Genomic DNA, 18,933 nt, shown 5'->3' with positions numbered 1-18,933 from the left:
TTAATCCGATGTCAGTAGATGTGGCCACAGCATTGCAGAAGAGATCGAGTGACGGTCTACAATCATGCTCGTGATCACGGCACATAAAATTCTGCGAAGCATCCTGGATTGCTGTCTTTACAAAAGTTGCTTTCTGTCTACACACTAAGAACACAAACGTTTGATCTAGAATTTCTTCTCGCATGGAATCGGGCAATGAATGGTCATGGAACATTCTGTGGACAGACGAAGTCCCATTCCATCTCCAGGGACAAGTCAGTTCACAGAATTGAAGAATATGGGCAACGGAAAATCCGCTCGCACATCAATCGATACCGCTCCATTCTGTAAATGTGACGACTATATGGTGTCGGTTGTGGCATCGTTTGTCGTAGGGCCATGTTATTTCGAGAAGATGGGTCCTCCGCGTCCTGTTACCTGTACCTTTAGTGGTAAACGCTATGAGAATTTTTTGCGCACCACCGTCATTCCAACCCTTCAGGAGGGTAGGTTGTGGGTAAGATCATTTTTATGTAAGACGACAACCCTCCAAACACTGCACATACAGTGAAGCGGCTGCTACACAGGTATTTCGAAAATGCTAGAATTACCAGCCGCCGTTTCCCTAGCGGTCCAGGTCACTTGATCTCAATGAATGTGAAATCTGGCTGCGGCGTTATCTGAAAGATGATGTGTTCAGTGCTCCGATTACAATCGAAGCTCAGCTGGAGGCATGCATTGCGCAACGCATTCAGTGAGTCCTGAGAGACTCCGATCTGTTATGCGCTGTTTCTCGATTTCAACGTTGGTCAGAAAATTGAAAATGTCTTGCGCCAGTCTCAAGATAGTTGAAAACCGATTTCATTTTTGCTTTTTATGTTGCTTTTGGCCTCAGAACAATTAAAAACCGATTTTTGGCATCCGATGTGGTCGGCCTTAGTGGATGGGCTTACCTACCTAATAGTGCCACAATTGTTGAATGCGAAACTCATGCGGTCATAGACATTGCACAGTACGGTTGGATTAATGTGCAACTCACACCACGGACGTCGTGTTGCGATTCATCTGTGATTTGTGACAGAACTCATTTACGTTATGACACTTACAACCCCATCTAGTAGAAAAATTTAGTTGAATTTTTTATGTTTTCACATCATTTCCCCCTCCTTCGATGATATTCCATTCATATTTGACGTCATTGTGAGCAGCGGTTCTCTTTTTACAGCGTTTTGAAACTGGAACTTTAATTATAATCACTCTGAATGTGCATACTGCCCGCAAAATGTGTTGTGCATTGACTTAATAGTAAAGAAGTAACAAATTAATACATCATGCTTGATGTGGCAGTTTTAATGCATGAACAGCGAAAATGTAGTAACCAATAACTTTTTTTCTTTCATCATTTTGCGGGGGTTGTCAGCGAGAAATGATTTCGTAAAGGTTTGAAATTATCTCTAAACTTTGCCGCAAGTCACTAAGTGATCTCATGCAAAAATACTGGATGAATGAAGTATGAGTATTTGGGCATGGTCAGTTACGCTGCCTCGAGATGTACACACAGTATCTAACTGTAATACTTGCCTCTCACTGTTAGACTTTTAACATAACATTGTACGTCTTAATGAGTACATGCCGACACTTTTAAATTTTTAACTTCGATCAGTAATCATGTGAAATATTGAAATCAGATTTTGTTATCTCTGGAAGCCGTTAGATAGGCAACCTGCAGCTGGGATCGTGCACCTTGAACTTGGTTAGTCATGTAGAGATTCAGATATTTAAGCAGAACAAGAATTTGTAATCGTAGTTCATTCCGTTCCTAAGATGCCTTTGATTTAAAAAGTAAATTAATTTTCAGACAACAGCGTAATGCTTGGAAGTCATCTATAATGCCTTAGAAATCACAAACATCAAAAAAAGTTTTGCATCATCCCGGTTCCCAGAACTCCTGAAGATAGACGTCGACTGTGGATATTGTATCACAGAGATGTCACTAAAATTGCCCAAAGATGTAAACAACCATGCATGAGCAGGGCCTATTAGACGGAGGAGGTCCACAGCCGATCAGTTCCAGTCATTCCACCAGGACGGAGGTACATGGCTCGTGTTGTCTGTAGTTCAACCATGCCTAGACGGTCAATGCCGCGGTTCGATCGTGTCCGCATTGTTACTTTGTGCCGGTAAGGGCTCTCAACAAGGGAAATGTCCAGGCGTCTCGGAGTGAACCGTGTTGTTCGGACATGGAGGAGATACAGAGAGACAGGAACTGTCGATGACATGCCTCGCTCAAGCCGCCCAAGGGCTACTTCTGCAGTGGATTACCGCTACCTACGGATTATGGCTCGGAGGAACCCTGACAGCAACGCCACCATGTTGAATAATGCTTTTCGTGCAGCCATAGGACGTCGTGTTACGACACAAACTGTGTGCAATAGGCTGCATGATGCGCAACTTCACTCTCGATGTCCATGGCGAGGCCCATCTTTGCAACTACGACACTATGCAGCGTGGTAAAGATGGGCCCAACAACATACCGAATGGACTGCTCGGGATTGGCATCACGTTCTCTTCACCTTCACCTTGACATTCGTCGCAGACGTGTTTGGAGGCAACCCGGTCAGGCTAAACGCCTTAGAAACACTGTCCAGCGAGCGCATCAAGGTGGAGGTCCCCTGCTGTTTTGAGGTGGCATTATGTGCAGTCGACGTACGCCGCGGGTGGTCATGGAAGGCGCCGTAATGGCTGTACGATACATGCATAGCATCCTCCGACCGATAGTGCAACCATATCGGCAGCATATTGGCGAGGCATTCGTCTTCATGGACGACAATTCGCGCCCCCATCGTGTACATCTTGGAAATGACTTCCTTCAGGATAACGACATCGCTAGACTAGATGCCCAGCATGTTTTCCAGACGTAAACTCTATCGAACATGCCAGGGATAAACTGAAAAGAGCTGTTTATGGACGACGTGACCCACCAACCCCTCTGAGATATCTACAGCGAATCGCCGTTGAGGAGTGGAACAATCTGGACAAACAGTGCCTTGCTGAACTTGTGGATAGTATTCCACGACTAATACAGGTATGCATCAATGCAAGAGGACGTACTACTGGGTATTAGAGGTACCGATGTGTACAGCAGTCTGGACCTCCACCTCTGGTCTCAAATGGCTCTGAGCACTATGGAACTTAAATTCTGTGGTCATCAGTCCTCTAGAACTTAGAAATACTTAAACCTAACTAACCTAAGAACATCACACACATCCATGCCCGAGGCAGGATTCGAACCTGCGACCGTAACGGTCGCGCGGTTCCAGACTGTAGCGCCTAGAACCGTTCGGCCACTCCGGCCGGCTCTGAAGGTCTCGCTGTATGGTGATACAACATGCAATGTGTGGTTTTCATGAGCAATAAAAAGGACGGAAATGATGTTTATGCCGGCCGCGGTGGCCGAGCGGTTCTAGGCGCTTCAGTCCGGAACCGCGCGACTGCTACGGTCGTAGGTTCGAATCCTGCCTCGGGCATGGATGTGTGTGATGTCCTTAGCTTAGTTAGGTTTAAGTAGTTCTAAGTTCTAGGAGACTGATGTCCTCCGATGTTAAGTCCCATAGTGCTCAGAACCATTTGAACCATGATGTTTATGCTGATCTCTATTCCAATTTTCTGTACAGGTTCCGGAACTCTCGGAACCGAGGTGATGCAAAACGTTTTTTGATATGTGTAGTACAAAAACTTATTACTTCCTGTGATAAATGCATGGAAAACATACGTTTTAAGACCCATGACGATAAACTGAACTTGACAAACATTACATATATGAGCGAAAACTAGGAACAAAGGAAGGAAGACTGGGTTTAACGTCCCATCGACATTGAGGTCATTAGCGACGGAGCACAATCTCCGATTGTGTCAAGGATGAGGAAGGAAATCGGCCATGCCCTTTCGAAGGAGCCATCCTGTCATTTGCCTGAAGTGATTTACGGAAATCACGGAAAACCTAAATCAGGATGACAGGACACGGGTTTGAACCGCCGTCCTCCCACATGTGAGACCCGTATGCTAACCAAAGCGCCCTCCCGCTCGGTTACTAGGAGCACTTAGTACGGAAGATTCGGAGGAGAGTTTTGCGTCGATGGAAGATGAGTGGCTGGAAGTGACAGACAACAAGCTCCACCTCGTAAAGCCCACTTCACGACCATGGCGTACCTCGTGCCAGCCACGTCGATGGGACGAGGTCCTGCTTACTCGTCTTCGTATAGGCCACAGCCATATGACGCAAGGCTTCTTGCTCCGGAGAGAGGACCCTCCAATGTGTGGTTTTTGTGGCGTACATATCACTGCGCACCACTTTTTATCGGACTGTGTTTTATTTACTGACCAGGGGCGGCAGCAGATTTGCCGGCAGAACTGCCCTCTATTTTAGGTAACGGTCAAAGGAATGTGGTGAGAGTTTAAGGTTTTGTAATTTGTCCACATGTTCGCGAAAATCTTAGAGAGGTGTTTAAAACGTGTTAACATGTTGACTGGCTCACCCCTGCATCTTGTGTGTGGTCAGCCAGTCATATTTCCCTGTGCCGTTCATTTAGATACTCTGTCATTTTATTTCTGTTTTAAGCCCGGCTATAGCACATTTCATCTTCTCTCCGTTGTCTTAAGGCGTGTGAGATAGGGTGATTGTGTGGTCAACGCGAATTAGGTGGCAGTGAATTCATCAGTGTCATTTTATAGGTTCACTTCTCAATGTGTGATAACAATTTTCGTAATTTTATCCGCACCTCTTTCTTTTAATGTGCGTAAGGGCGCAGATAACCTCGTCGTTGCGCTCCCGTAAGCTCCAAACACACACACACACACACACACACACACACACATTCGCTGGAGAATGTATCATTAGTAGTATTCCGATTTACCTGCAATTACAAGCATTATAAAACTCATGCTTCTCCAACTCAAACAGCCTCAGACAAACCATGATAAACAGCCTGGATTGACTGGTTTGCAAAATTAAATTGAGGCGCATTGTTTACTGCAGATACGCAACTTTTCCACAATCAATAAAGCGCCTCTAGCAATAGGTGTAATTCACCAATTACTGCAGAAAGTGGACACCTGCAGAATGTGTTCCCTTTTTGCTGTAAACGATACAGGGATTTTGGCATCATCAGGAGAAAACTCAGAAAACAGGAACGATATTGCACTGTTGCTGTTGTGATACACCTTATATTGGATTCTTCACAGAAGAAATCAAACTTAGAGTTGTTCACATGAAAACAGAAGATTTTGCAGATTACAGTACTTGGTGGCCAAAATTATACAAACAGCTTGCCTATTAATGATTCTTATAGTAAAGTTGTTTCAAAGGAGCAAGAGATTTGTTTTGCCCTATCAGAGTACCATGAATTTAGTTTCAGTAAACATACACACAGGTAGCTCAATTTAAGATAGACTTCTATTTAAGGAATACTCACATGAATTTAGTACTTCTTAAGGAAACTAACTACAAAGCCAAACTACCCACAAAAATCTTAAAAATGGATGATATAAAAAAGTTTAATTTACATTCCACAAGAAAGAATGGAATTTTGGAATGAAATTTGACATACCCGACAACAGAGATGAAACTGAGAGAATCTTTAAGTCCATGAACTTATTTTGAAGTAATAATATTTATAATATAATTAGTTTGAGGAAAATATTTAAAACAAATTCGTACACTCAAAATACAGGGTGAGAATTATTGACTTATATGAAGTAAAATCGTCATAACTTCTGAACGGTTTGCGTTAGGACGTTCAAACCGAACGGTTGGCCTCGGGGTATGATGGGAATTAGTATCCACACTATGGTTTGGTTTAGCGACGAAGCCCACTTTCATCTGGATCTGTTTGTCAACATGCAAAAGTGTAGGATTTGGGAGACTGAGAATCCACATTTCGGGATCGGGAAGTCTCTTCACCCCAAAGGGGTGGCTGTGTGGAGTGCCATGTCGAGTCACGGAATAACCGGAGCGACATTTCTTGATGGCACGGTGACTACCGACGGTACGTAAAGGTTTTGGAAGATGATTTCATCCCTATTATCCAAAGTGACCCTGATTTCCACAAGATGAGGTTCATGCAAGATGGAGCTCAACCCCATCGAAGCAGGAGAGTGGAGGAGCTCTCTGCGGACCGCATTCTGGCTCCAGGGTACCCCCCCAAAACCATTGCTGAGCTGAAATCAGCCATTCAGGAGAGCATGGATACCGTCGATGTTCCGACACTTCAGCGAGTCATGCAGAATTTCGTTATTCGTCTGCTCCACATCATCGCCAATAATGGCAGGCATATCTACCATGTCATAACCTAAATCCGAATATCTGTAGTGAAGTTTACGTGTTGAATAAAGTGTGTGCATGACGTAGTTTGTAACTAATTTACGTTTTTTTCATTTAGTTAAAAAACTGGCACCCTTAATACGCCTGTTAATTTATATTTCACACTGCTTATTGCAAAAAGGGAACACATCCAGCTGAAAAAAAATTAAGCTACCCGTAACACAAAATTGGAAAAAAACTGCATAATGTAAAGCACTGCACACCATATATTTTTAGAAAAAATATAGAATAATTTTGCTTTAGGGTTTATGTATGAAGTGGTTTTTTGTCTTTTCTGCAATATTCGTAAAAGTGGAGTCGCTCCCTTTCTGCAGTTAGCACTCCACATGCATGTGAGAAATTGTGTTATGCAGTAACAGAAAGGGCCAATCAGTTTGTCATCTGTGCTTTGGGTGCCACGTGTCAGCCGAACTGCTGATGGCTTACCTTCTGAATGCTGTCGTTGTTCCACGATTTTACTGCATTTAACGGTTTTCTTGAGATTTTCGTGACTGCGGACGGAAACATTTCATGTTGCTGGCCAGCCGTCTCGTCTCACACTGTTGCTTAGCAACGGTGTGGGTCGCTGCGGAACCCCTTCTGTTGTTGGGAACTGCGGCAGTATGTTGTTTATTCTTAGATGATACACGGAAAAGAATAACAGCATAGTTAACGAATTATTCATCGGTAAAAGGAGTGGCATAAGTAAGCTCAGACAACCGGGCAACGCCCATCAGGATAAGGTACCTCTGGAAAGAAAAATGAGAATAAATTAAAATGGGAAGAAAAATTGGAAAAATTAGTAAAATTGCTTAGCCACGCGAAGGCTTACGCTATGTTTAAATGACCAAAGATAATTTTGGAAATCAATATGAGGTAAAGATACACTCTTTGAACAGAAGTGTCAGGACATACACTATGTGATCAAAAGTATCCGGACACCAGGCTGAAAATGACTTAAAAGTCATTACCCTCTAGCGGTAATGGTGGAACTCAGTATGGTGTTAACCCAGCCTAAGCCTTGATGACAGCTTCCACTCTCGCAGGCATACGTTCAGTCAGGTGCTGGAAGGTTTCCCGGGGAATGGCAGCCCATTCTTCACGGAGTGCTGCACTGAGGAGAGATGTCTATGTCGGTCGCTGAGGCCTGGCACGAAATCGGTGTTCCAAAACGTCCCAAAGGTGTTCCATAGGATTCAGGTCAGGACTCTGTGCAGGGAAGTTCATTACAGGGATGTTATTGTCGTGTAACCACTCCGACACATCGTGTATTATGAACATGTGCTCTATCGTATCGAAAAATTCAATCGCCATCCCTAAATTGCTCTTCAACAGTGGGAAGCAAGAAGGTGCTTAAAACATCAATGCAGACCTGTGCTGTGATAGTGCCACGCAAAAGAAGAAGGGGTGCAAGCCCCCTCCATGAAAAAGACGACCACACCATAACACCACGCTGGCAGACGACGTTCACCGGGCATTCGCCTTACCCACGTCAAAAAATGGTTCAAATGGCTCTGAGCACTATGGGACTTAACTTCTAAGGTCATCAGTCCCCTAGAGCTTAGAACTACTTAAACCTAACTAACCGAAGGACATCACACACATCCATACCCGAGGCAGGATTCGCACCTGCGACCTTAGCGGTCGCGCGGTTCCAGACTGTAGCGCCTAGAACCGTTCGGTCCCATCGGATCGCCACTTTGTGTTCCGTGATTCGTGGCTCCACGCAACGTTTTTCCACTGTTCCTGATGAGGTTTGGAATTCATGTGTGATTGTCTGGATAGATGTATGCCTATTACACATTACGACCCTCTTCAACAGTCGGCGGCCTCTGCCGGTCAACATACGAGGTCGGCCTGTAAGCTTTTGTGCTGTATGTGCCCCTTCACGTTTCCACTTCACTATCACATCGGAAACAGTGGACCTAGGGATGTTTAGGAGCGTACAGACGTATGATGCAAGTGACACCCAATCACCTGACCACGTTCGAAGTCCATGAGTTCTGTGGAGCGTTCTGTGGAGCACCCCATTCTGCTCTCTGACGATGTCTAAAGACTAGTGAGGTCGCTGATGTGGAGTACCTGGCAGTAGGTGGCAGCACAATGCACCTAATATGAAAAACGGATGTTTTTGGGGGTGTCCAGATACTTTTGATCATATAGAGTATATTGGTAAACATTAGTGTGGGGTGCATCCCTTCTTCGCCTTTATGACGGCTTCGGCTCTGCTGGGGAAACCTTCCATGAGGCGTCTCAAAGCCTGTGGAGATATGGCTCCTCAAGAGCCGAATCAGTGATGGTAGTGATGTTGGACACTGGGGGATGGAGCGAAGTCGACGCTCTAATTCATACCAAGGTGTTCCATTCAGATCGGCTTCGGCTCTGCTGGGGAAACCTTCCATGAGGCGTCTCAAAGCCTGTGGAGATATGGCTCCTCAAGAGCCGAATCAGTGATGGTAGTGATGTTGGACACTGGGGGATGGAGCGAAGTCGACGCTCTAATTCATACCAAGGTGTTCCATTCAGATCGGAACTCTGCTCAGGCCAGTCCATTTTAAGAATTTGGTTGTCGAAAAACCATTGTCTCACAGACGCTTCTTATTGCAGCGTGATTATCATACTGATATTATCACACACCGTCTCCCAATTGTTCCTCTATTGTACGCTGTATACTTGCTGTAAATTGTCTTCATAATCTTTCGCATTTGGGGTTTTCTTCACCGAAATAAAGGGACCACAGCCCAAATACCAAATATACCCCCATGCCATAATACCAACTCCTCCGTGCTTCACTGTTGGCACTACACATGTCGGCGGGTAACATTCGCCAGGCATTCGCCAAACCCAAACATTTCCTTCAGATTGCCACAGGGTATAGCGTGATCCATTTATGCAAATCCCTCGTTTCCCGTCATCTGCTATCCAGTAGTATCGTTCTTCATACCACCTCAATCGTCGTTTACCACTGGCTACAAAAATATGTGGTTTATGAAACTGCTCGGCCACTCTATCCTATTCTTTTTAACTCCCTACGGGCAGTCGTTGTGCCACCCGCACTGCTGATAACACTTTGGAACTCACGAGTGATTCCTTCTTCTGATTCCATGCGATTTTTTACAGCCGTCCTCGGCAAAACTCGACGGTCCCTGCCCGTCAGTAAATGATGTCTGCTTGGTCTTGGTTTAACTGTGGCTGTTCCTTCGCGTTTGCGCTTGACACTCTGATCACCAGTAGTCGACTGAGCTGCCTTAGAAGGGCTGAAATGCCCGTAATGTATTTGTTAGTCAGGTGAGATCCAATGACTCCATGTCTATTCCACGTTCGATGTCACTGCAGGTGACTTCTTAAAAACTGCGCTGTCAGAAATAAAAATTGAAGATTAGGGTTTAATGTCCCGTAGAGAACTAGGTCCTTAGAGACGCAGCACTATCTCCGATAGATAGGGATGAATAAGGAAATGTGCCGTATCCTTTTTAAAGGAAACCTCCCGGCATTTTCCTCAAGCAATCTGGTGAAAATCACGGAGAACCTTAATCTAGATTAACAGTTGGGAATTTGAATCGTTGACTTCGAGAATGCGCGTCCATTGTCCTACTACTGCAAGAATCGCTCGGTTGCTGTCAGAAATAGCTACCATCAAAGGATAATGCGACAAATAACTTAACGAAACTTTCAACAAACGTGAAAGGTGGGCCATTGGAGTGTAAATTGCCTAACAAAGGAATACAGCAGTAGAGAAGCACCCCGACAAGCTTTACGAGGACGAAATTCTGAGAGAGCTCGTAACATAGTTTTATCCAGTGACTGAGAATTATTCGCAACTAAATACGTGGTTTCAACGATGTATGTTATAAACTCATACCTAGCAGTACAACATCTTCTTGTATTACCATCTGTGACGAAGATCTTAACACAGAAACACTCGAGTTTTTGAACGGTATATTCTCATAGCATTTCTCTTCTGTTTAAAACTTAATGTAAGTACAGGTATTTTAAAAAACTTTAGTGCATAAGACTTAGCAGAACAGATGTTAAATTTCCCTGACGTATGAACAGCCGCCCTCATGCATTTAACAAACATACGGCTGTTGAAAATACCAAGTGTTCTTTCTCCAAGCTTACGTTCTACAATGGGTCAGGTTTATCTGGTCTGGCAGTACTACAATTAGAGGGTGGTGCCAAGAGCCACAGGCTTGTCTCACTGGCGAGAGGGGTTCCAGAACCCTTCTGATGATAACGGAGACACTTTACAGCATATTTCTGCGTGCTACGTCACTTCGTAAACTACATTTTCGCCTCATGCCGGATTTTATGTGCGGATTTTACTTGTGCAAGTTGGCTGACTTTGAACCTCTCTATCTCAGAAACGGATAATGACGTCAAGAAAGTTGTCAACGTTGTTCGAGATCTGGATCATTGGAATACATCGTACAAATTACAGCCGTTTCTTGTGCATAGCCATGTTGCTGTCCGCATCCCGGTTTTGGCGCCCAGAAACCATGTTTCTGGGGTGTTTCTTGGTGACGGATAAAGAGTTTTGAAAACGGCAATATGGTACATGTAGGTATATGCCGTTAAAACTGAGCAACTTGTTGCGGTTACTTATTACTTAGATTTCGCCTCAAGACGGATTTTACGTACGTATTTTACGTGTACGAACAGAGTAACTGTGAACCTCTGCACCTCGGAAACAAATAAAGATACCAGGAAAATTTTCAAGGTTTTCTTGTGATCGGGATCATAGGAATATATCGTAGAAATTTCAGACATTTTCTGTGCATAGCCGTCTTGTAATTCGCGGCTCGGTTTTGATATTCAAAAACTATGTTTTCCAGGTTTTCCACGAAACGCCCATAAACTAAATGTAAATGATGCCTCCATAAGCTCCTTAAGGCGCTCCGTACACCACATCTAATGCAAAATGAACCAGCTGATTTGCTCCATTTGCCTAAGCTGGACGAAGTGTGTCATATCAAACTTCGACTCTGTAATGTAGGATAGATACAGAGAGACGATCCTCCTGTTGGGTATACAAATAGTACCTAGCCCATGGGCTATCCGAAACAGTTGATGCTATCCTTCTATCACCAACAGAAACCGAAGTATGAGCCCCGGAAAAATCTGTTTTTATGCGCAGCACTTTGCAACAAAGTAAGTAGCGCATGTGCAACGATACGTAGTACATTTTGTATGTGAGTCGTTCGGCGACCTTCGAGCAAAACTAACAAAAGTGACATGGCTGTGATAAGTATTTCTTTATTGTATGAGGAAGAAGACTATAAATTTATATATATGAACGTTCGATACCTTGGAAAGAACAGCCACGCGGGGATCTTTTCACGGTCAGATGTACCAACAAAACGGAAAACAAATGCCTTCAATAGACAAGGCCCGAAACAATAACCAGGCACGTGAGGTCGACTGCCTCACGTGATTGTTGGAGACGAAGCTTTTCCATTAAAAACCTATTTGGTGGGACATATCCTAGCACACAGCTGGATGACCACTCGAAAAAAGTATAGGGTTACAGACCTGCCCGAAGAGCTTCAGATAACACTTTTGGAATACTGTGCCAAAAATATACGATTTACTATCGCAAGATCTACCTCAGTCCGGAAAACATGTAGAGAACGTAATTCTAGCCACTTGTGCCTTGCCCAGTTTTCTCAGACACGTCTCACTGTTGTTTGACAATGAAGAAACTGAAGAGCTACAATTACTAGACCGTCATATAAGAGGCAATTTTGTAAATAATGCTATTCAGATACGGGATGGATTCAAATATTATTTCAATTCCTCGCTAGGTAGCTTGGTCTGGCAAAACGATATGATAAACAGGGATCATCGAAGAGAAGATAAGCAGTAAAAAAATGTAACAATAAGCATGTAATCATAAAAAATAAACACCTAATCGTCTGTTTCACAAAATAAAAAAAAATAGTCTAGTTTTTCGTACGTTATGTTTACTCCCATTTCCTAGGCAATTTCTTCCCAAATGGTGCTTTTTCTGGTACTGCTCGTACAGAACGAATATTAATAAAACCGATAAATTACAGGGACAGATCCCTGATGGAATGGATGGAAAAAGGTTCTATGGACACGTGTCCAGAGACGCATCGTTGCCACGGTAAGTGGCGCTGACGAATTATTGTTTCTTTGACCACGTGCCGTGTGTTCCTTGCGCGTTGATAGCTATGTGATGGACGAAGCGTACTGTAAGCAGCAGAGTGGTTAAGTATTCATGTCGGGATAAGCCGAGATGGTGTTTTTGCAGCAAATGGAAATGGTCGAGAGGCAGGACAGCTATACCAAGACAAGTATCCTCATAGACACAAACCACATCACACAAAATATTAAGGCGGCGGACTGTGCGTGCACGATTTGGAAGACTCGGTTCTACAGGATACTGAGATGAACTCTAGAACAAGCTCCAGGCAAGTGGCCCGCCAACATGATATGAGGCAAACTTCCTATCAGTTAGTATGGGCAGAGGTCATTGTTGGCAAGCGGAATAAAATAATAACTGGATCCTTTTACCGCCCTCCCAATTCAGATGATAAAGTTGATGAAAGGTCCAAAGAAATATTGAGTTTGATTTCAAACAGGTACCCGACTCGTACGATAATAGTTGTTGGTGACTTTAATTTACCCTCGATATGTTGGCGAAAATACGTGTTCAACTCCGGAGGTACGCATAAAATATCATCCGAAATTGTACTAAACGCATTCTCTGAAAATTATTTCGAGCAGTTAGTTCATGAGCCCACACGAATAGTAAACGGTTGTGAAAACGCTCTTGACCTCTTAGCGACAAGTAATCCTGAGTTAATAGCGAGCATCAAAACCGATTCAGAGATTAGTGAACACAGGGTTGTCGTAGCGAGATTGGATATTGTAATCCCCAAATCCTCGAAAAATAAGCGAAAAATTAATCTATTCAAAAAAGCAGATAAAAATTCACTTGACGCCTTCCTGAGAGACAATCTCCACTCATTGCAAATTAATAATATAATTGTAGACCAGATGTGGCTTAAATTCAAAGAAATAGTATCGGCAGCAATTAAGAGATTTATACAAATAAATTAACAAACTACGGAGCTGATCCTCCTTGGTACACAAAATGGGCTAGAAAACTTGCAGAAACAACGAAACAAACATGCCAAATTTAAACAGATGCAAAATCCCCAAGACTGGCAATCTTTTACAGAAGCTCGAAATTTATCGCGGACTCCAATCCGTGATGCTTGTAACAGTTTGCACAACGAAACTTTGTCTCGAAATCTGACAGAAAATCCAAAGAGATTCTGGTCGTATGTAAAGTATGTTAGCGGCAAGAAACAAGCAATGCCTTCTCTGCATGATAGCAATGGAGATACTATCGAAGATAGTGCTGCCAAAACAAAGTTACTAAACACAGCCTTTGGAAATGCCTTCACAAAAGAAGACGAAGTAAACATTCCAGCCGGACGCGGTGGCCGAGCGGTTCTAGGCGCTTCAGTTCGGAACTGCGCGACTACTACGGCCTCGGGCATGGATGTGTGTGAAGCCCTTAGGTTAGTTATGTTTAATTAGTTCTAAGTTCTAGGGGACTGATGAACTCAGATGTTAAGTCCCATAGTGCTCAGAGCCATTTCGTAAACATTCCAGATTTCGAATCGAGAACAGCTGCCAACATGAGTAACGTAGAAATAAATATCCTCAGAGTAGTGAAGTAATTTAAATCACTTAATAAAAGCAAGTCTTCTGGTCCAGACTGTATACCAATTAGGTTCCTTTCGGAGTATGCTGATACATTAGCATGCGACCGAACCGCTGAATCTTTCCATCAGTAAATGGGGTATGTTCTCCACTGACTCGGTTGTTTTAACCCCCTCCACTGACGGAATGACCCACTTCCCAATTCCGTATGTATAAAACCAATACGGACTTGTAGCTGTCACGCCTTTGCGCTTGTTGTTGTTGTTGTCTTCAGTCCTGAGACTGGTTTGATGCAGCTCTCCATGCTACTCTATCCTGTGCAAGCTTCTTCATCTCCCAGTACCTACTGCAACCTACATCCTTCTGAATCTGCTTAGTGTATTCATCCCTTGGTCTCCCCCTATGATTTTTACCCTCCACGCTGCCTTCCAATACTAAATTGGTGATCCCTTGATGCCTCAGAACATGTCCTACCAACCGATCCCTTCTTCTGGTCAAGTTGTGCCACAAACTTCTCTTCTCCCCAATCCTATTCAATACTTCCTCATTAGTTATGTGATCTACCCATCTAATCTTCAGCATTCTTCTGTAGCACCACATTTCAAAAGCTTCTATTCTCTTCTTGTCCAAACTATTTACCGTCCATGTTTCACTTCCATACATGGCTACACTCCATACAAATACTTTCAGAAATGACTTCCTGACAATTAAATCTATACTCGATGTTAACAAATTTCTCTTCTTCAGAAACGCTTTCCTTGCCATTGCCAGTCTACATTTCATATCCTCTCTACTTCGACCATCATCAGTTATTTTGCTCCCCAAATAGCAAAACTCCTTTACTACTTTAAGTGTCTCATTTCCTAATCTGATTCCCTCAGCATCACCCGACTTGATTCGACTACATTCCATTATCCTCGTTTTGCTTTTGTTGATGTTCATCTTATATCCTCCCTTCAAAACACCATCCATTCCGTTCAACTGCTCTTCCAAGTCCTTTGCTGTCTCTGACAGAATTACAATGTCATCGGCGAACCTCAAAGTTTTTATTTCTTCTCCATGGATTTTAATACCTACTCCAAATTTTTCTTTTGTTTCCTTTACTGCTTGCTCAATATACAGATTGAATAACATTGGGGAGAGGCTACAACCCTGTCTCACTCCCTTCCCAACCGCTGCTTCCCTCTCATGCCCCTCGACTCTTATAACAGCCATCTGGTTTCTGTACAAATTGTAAATAGCCTTTCGCTCCCTGTATTTTACCCCTGCCACCTTTAGAATTTGAAAGAGAGTATTCCAGTCAACATTGTCAAAAGCTTTCTCTATGTCTACAAATGCTAGAAACGTAGGTTTGCCTTTCCTTAATCTTTCTTCTAAGATAAGTCGTAAGGTCAGTATTGCCTCACGTGTTCCAGTATTTCTACGGAATCCAAACTGATCTTCCCCGAGGTCGGCTTCTACTAGTTTTTCCATTCGTCTGTAAAGAATTCGTGTTAGTATTTTGCGCTTACTGCTACGTATTTTGACTGTAAATAGCTCAGTCCCAATGGTAAGAGGCAGTAGTGAATTCACGTAGTTAATATTTGAATCCAGCACAGCTGCCACAAGCTCAGCTCACTTTTACTCCACTCCTACCCTCGCCATTGCACCACATTAACTAGGTGCTACGTGGACCTTGCTAAATTCACTTGCGTATACATTTTTGACCGTTACTCGCCAGTATTTACCTAATGATTAGTACACTCCTAGCCGGACTATTTCCCTAAGAGCTGTGATGATTGAACGGGTTCGATCCACGGCCTACAGTGCCCTACAGTTCACACGGTAACACTGCCTACCTGACCCACTTAACTTGGTAGTGAGCTTATGTATCCAATCACCACTGCTAGCAGCAGTGGATAATCCTATCAGCACGACGAGAGCAGCAGACTTACCGTCGAATCCTCCTGAAAATACTTATAACTACGGTCGCCAGCTCTGAAGGAGCAAAAGAATAAATCAATTTTTGGGCTCGTTTCAAAGTGAAATGGCTTGAGTTGAATTTAAACTTAATTCTGAATATTACTATTTCTGATCATTCTAGATGATTCTACAAAGCAAATACTCTCTCAATTTCTGTGAGTTGGCTTGGTAATTACTACCAAGACAGGTTATGCAACTTCGGTTAACAAAATTCTATCCTTCAACTTATTTAATGATTTTGGATATTACTCTTTGGACCATTGATACAGAATTAGTTAAGTGACTTTACTTGAAAGGTTGCTCAGAAAAATTTAGGTAACTGTAAATAGGTGACTCATTCTGGTGTGACCATTGCTCTTTTCAACATTCTTATACGCTAAAGTATTCTACAACCAAAAGAATTGTAAATGAAAGAGGCGATGGTGGCCTCAGTCTGATTTCACTATACTATGTTTGAGGTTACTACACTTTACAATGAACAACATGCGTCGTAATTTTACTCATTACTATATTCTGTCCTCTGCACTTGCATAAAAGAAAACTGGTATTCTCCTTTTACATGTATACAAACTTCGACTTAACAATTGCAAGCAGTCTTGCCTTGGGTAGACGTGTCGGTGCTGGTGGTGAGATGCATGTGGCCAACGCAGCTCTTCACGCCTCATGCCCTTAATGGCGGCTGGAACTATGAGCTGTAGCACTCGTATAAGCTACTGCACGTCCGCCATAAAATCTGGGCACAGGAACTCTTACAATCAGCCCCAGTGGCATAAAGGCGGCTTCAACAACCATTCGTCGCGTTTTACTCCAAAAACGGCGACGATATTCGCCTCTTCGCTGTTGCACAATCACTTTTGCGTGAGCACAGTTACGCACGTCCGATCACGTCAACACTCCCCAGGCCATTTCATTGTTCAGTCCCTGTGTCTCCAGCTACCCCTAGCTACGCTCGTATCACCAAGAGTGGGGGCGTTCCCCTACCACCTTTTTACCGAAATCATTTAGTATTTAAGAATATTTATATTTACTACCCTGGAGTCCATACCAGTCATAATAATTTACTACTAGCGCTTTACAACATTAAATTATACAGTAATAACTTATAATTACCAAGAAAAAGAATACATTTGACTCCGAGAGCTTAGTGCGTTGTCTGACAGGCAGCGCTAATTCCCAGTTTCGCCAATAGATGGCATCAGGGTGCACTCCCTGGCAGTCTCCCACAAGCGCGCCCGTTTCCGACGCGCGGGCTCCAAATTACTGTCAGCCCACCATCATTTCAGTTCCGTTACACATGCCCCACTTCTTATTGAAGTATCTTACAGTGATAATTCAATAAGAAGTCTCTCCTATAATGAATCTGAAATGTTCGATAAGCTTTTTACCAAGGGTTTTCCCTTTCTTACTGATACACCTCGATACTTATATTACATATTTAAAATGAAACACCAATTCTTTCTCTCTTTCCTGCTAAACATTACATAAATGATTTACATATATTCTTTCCAATTTTCTTACTTCTAAACACAGTACACTTTAAACATCTTTTTTTTTTACAAAGTTTTAAATACACTTCTTTTATCTCAGGCAAGTAAAACACACGTTATGCGCCTATTACTTTGTAGCCCATCCTTTTCACTTTACCTCCTCACTTTTCTACCTCTTCCACAACACTTATTTACACATCTATTAAGGCTTTCTTAGAAGCTCAGTCTTTCCCAGTCCGTTTAGTCTCTACTTAAACTAGAAGTTTCATTAGAATACTGCAATATATTTTAGTGAGCATTTACCTTTCACATAGAACAAAAGAAACACAACTATTTACATATTGGTTTACTTTAATATTTATTTATATATTTATTTTCAATCTGGTAGAATTCGTGGTTCATACCTTTTGAGATCCACTATGTTTCTTACTCCCAGGCGTTTGCCTGTTAATGGGTACTCTAAATAATAAGCATTCTCATTGGGTATGGACACTATTTTAAATGGTCCATTATATATATATTTAAATTTGCTGATCTCGTTATTAATTTCACTTGACTTTTCATGTGTTTTTACAAGAACGAAATTACCTATTTTGAATTTGGGATTCCTTACATTTTCGTCGTGACGACGAATTCTCGCATCTGCTTGTTTTCTCATCTTGTCTTTTACTAAGTTCTTTTTACTATCATAATCTAATTCAACTCTATTTGGAAATTCTAGTAGGTCTTCTACTAGACTTTTCCTTCTTGTCTTTTTCAGGATTTCTTCTGGAGTAAATCCAGTGCTCTCGTTTGTTAATGAATTCATGATTTCTTCGAATTCACTCACATACATGCCCTATTTCTTGTGGTTACTATGGCAGTACGTCCTAAATAACCGACCTATCTCACGCATATATCTTTCTGCCGGATTGCTTGATGGGTGATAAGCTGAGATATGTACCACTTCTACCTGTTTCTCAGTTATCCCATCCTTCCACATTTTTGAGCTAAACTGAACACCATTATCTGATAGTATTATCTTTGGCTTCCCTACTTTCACAAAATAATCACACACCATTTTATCATACACAGCTCTGGCAGTAGCTTTTCTCAAGGGATAAAGCTTTATATACTTTGAGAAAAGTTCAACTGCTACAAATATGTACACAAAACCCCCCATAGTTTTCGGTAATGGTCCAAAGATATCTACTGCTACTATTTCTAATACTTCATCAGGTTTTATTGATTGCATGGGCCCTTGATTAGTTGCATTTGTTACTTTCGCCTTTTGGCATAGATCACAAGATCTTATCCTCTGTGCTACCCTTCGTGCCATGTTGTTAAAGGTAATGCATTCATCTAACTTATCGGTACACTTCCATGCACCACAATGGCCATATGCCAAGTGAACATAATCTATCAGCACTTCAGTGTGTTGTTCCGGCCAACATACTCTCCACTTCCCTG

This window comes from Schistocerca cancellata, chromosome 5 (assembly GCF_023864275.1).
Source record: "Schistocerca cancellata isolate TAMUIC-IGC-003103 chromosome 5, iqSchCanc2.1, whole genome shotgun sequence".
NCBI lineage: Eukaryota > Metazoa > Arthropoda > Insecta > Orthoptera > Acrididae > Schistocerca > Schistocerca cancellata.
Note: the sequence above shows the minus strand (reverse complement) of the source record.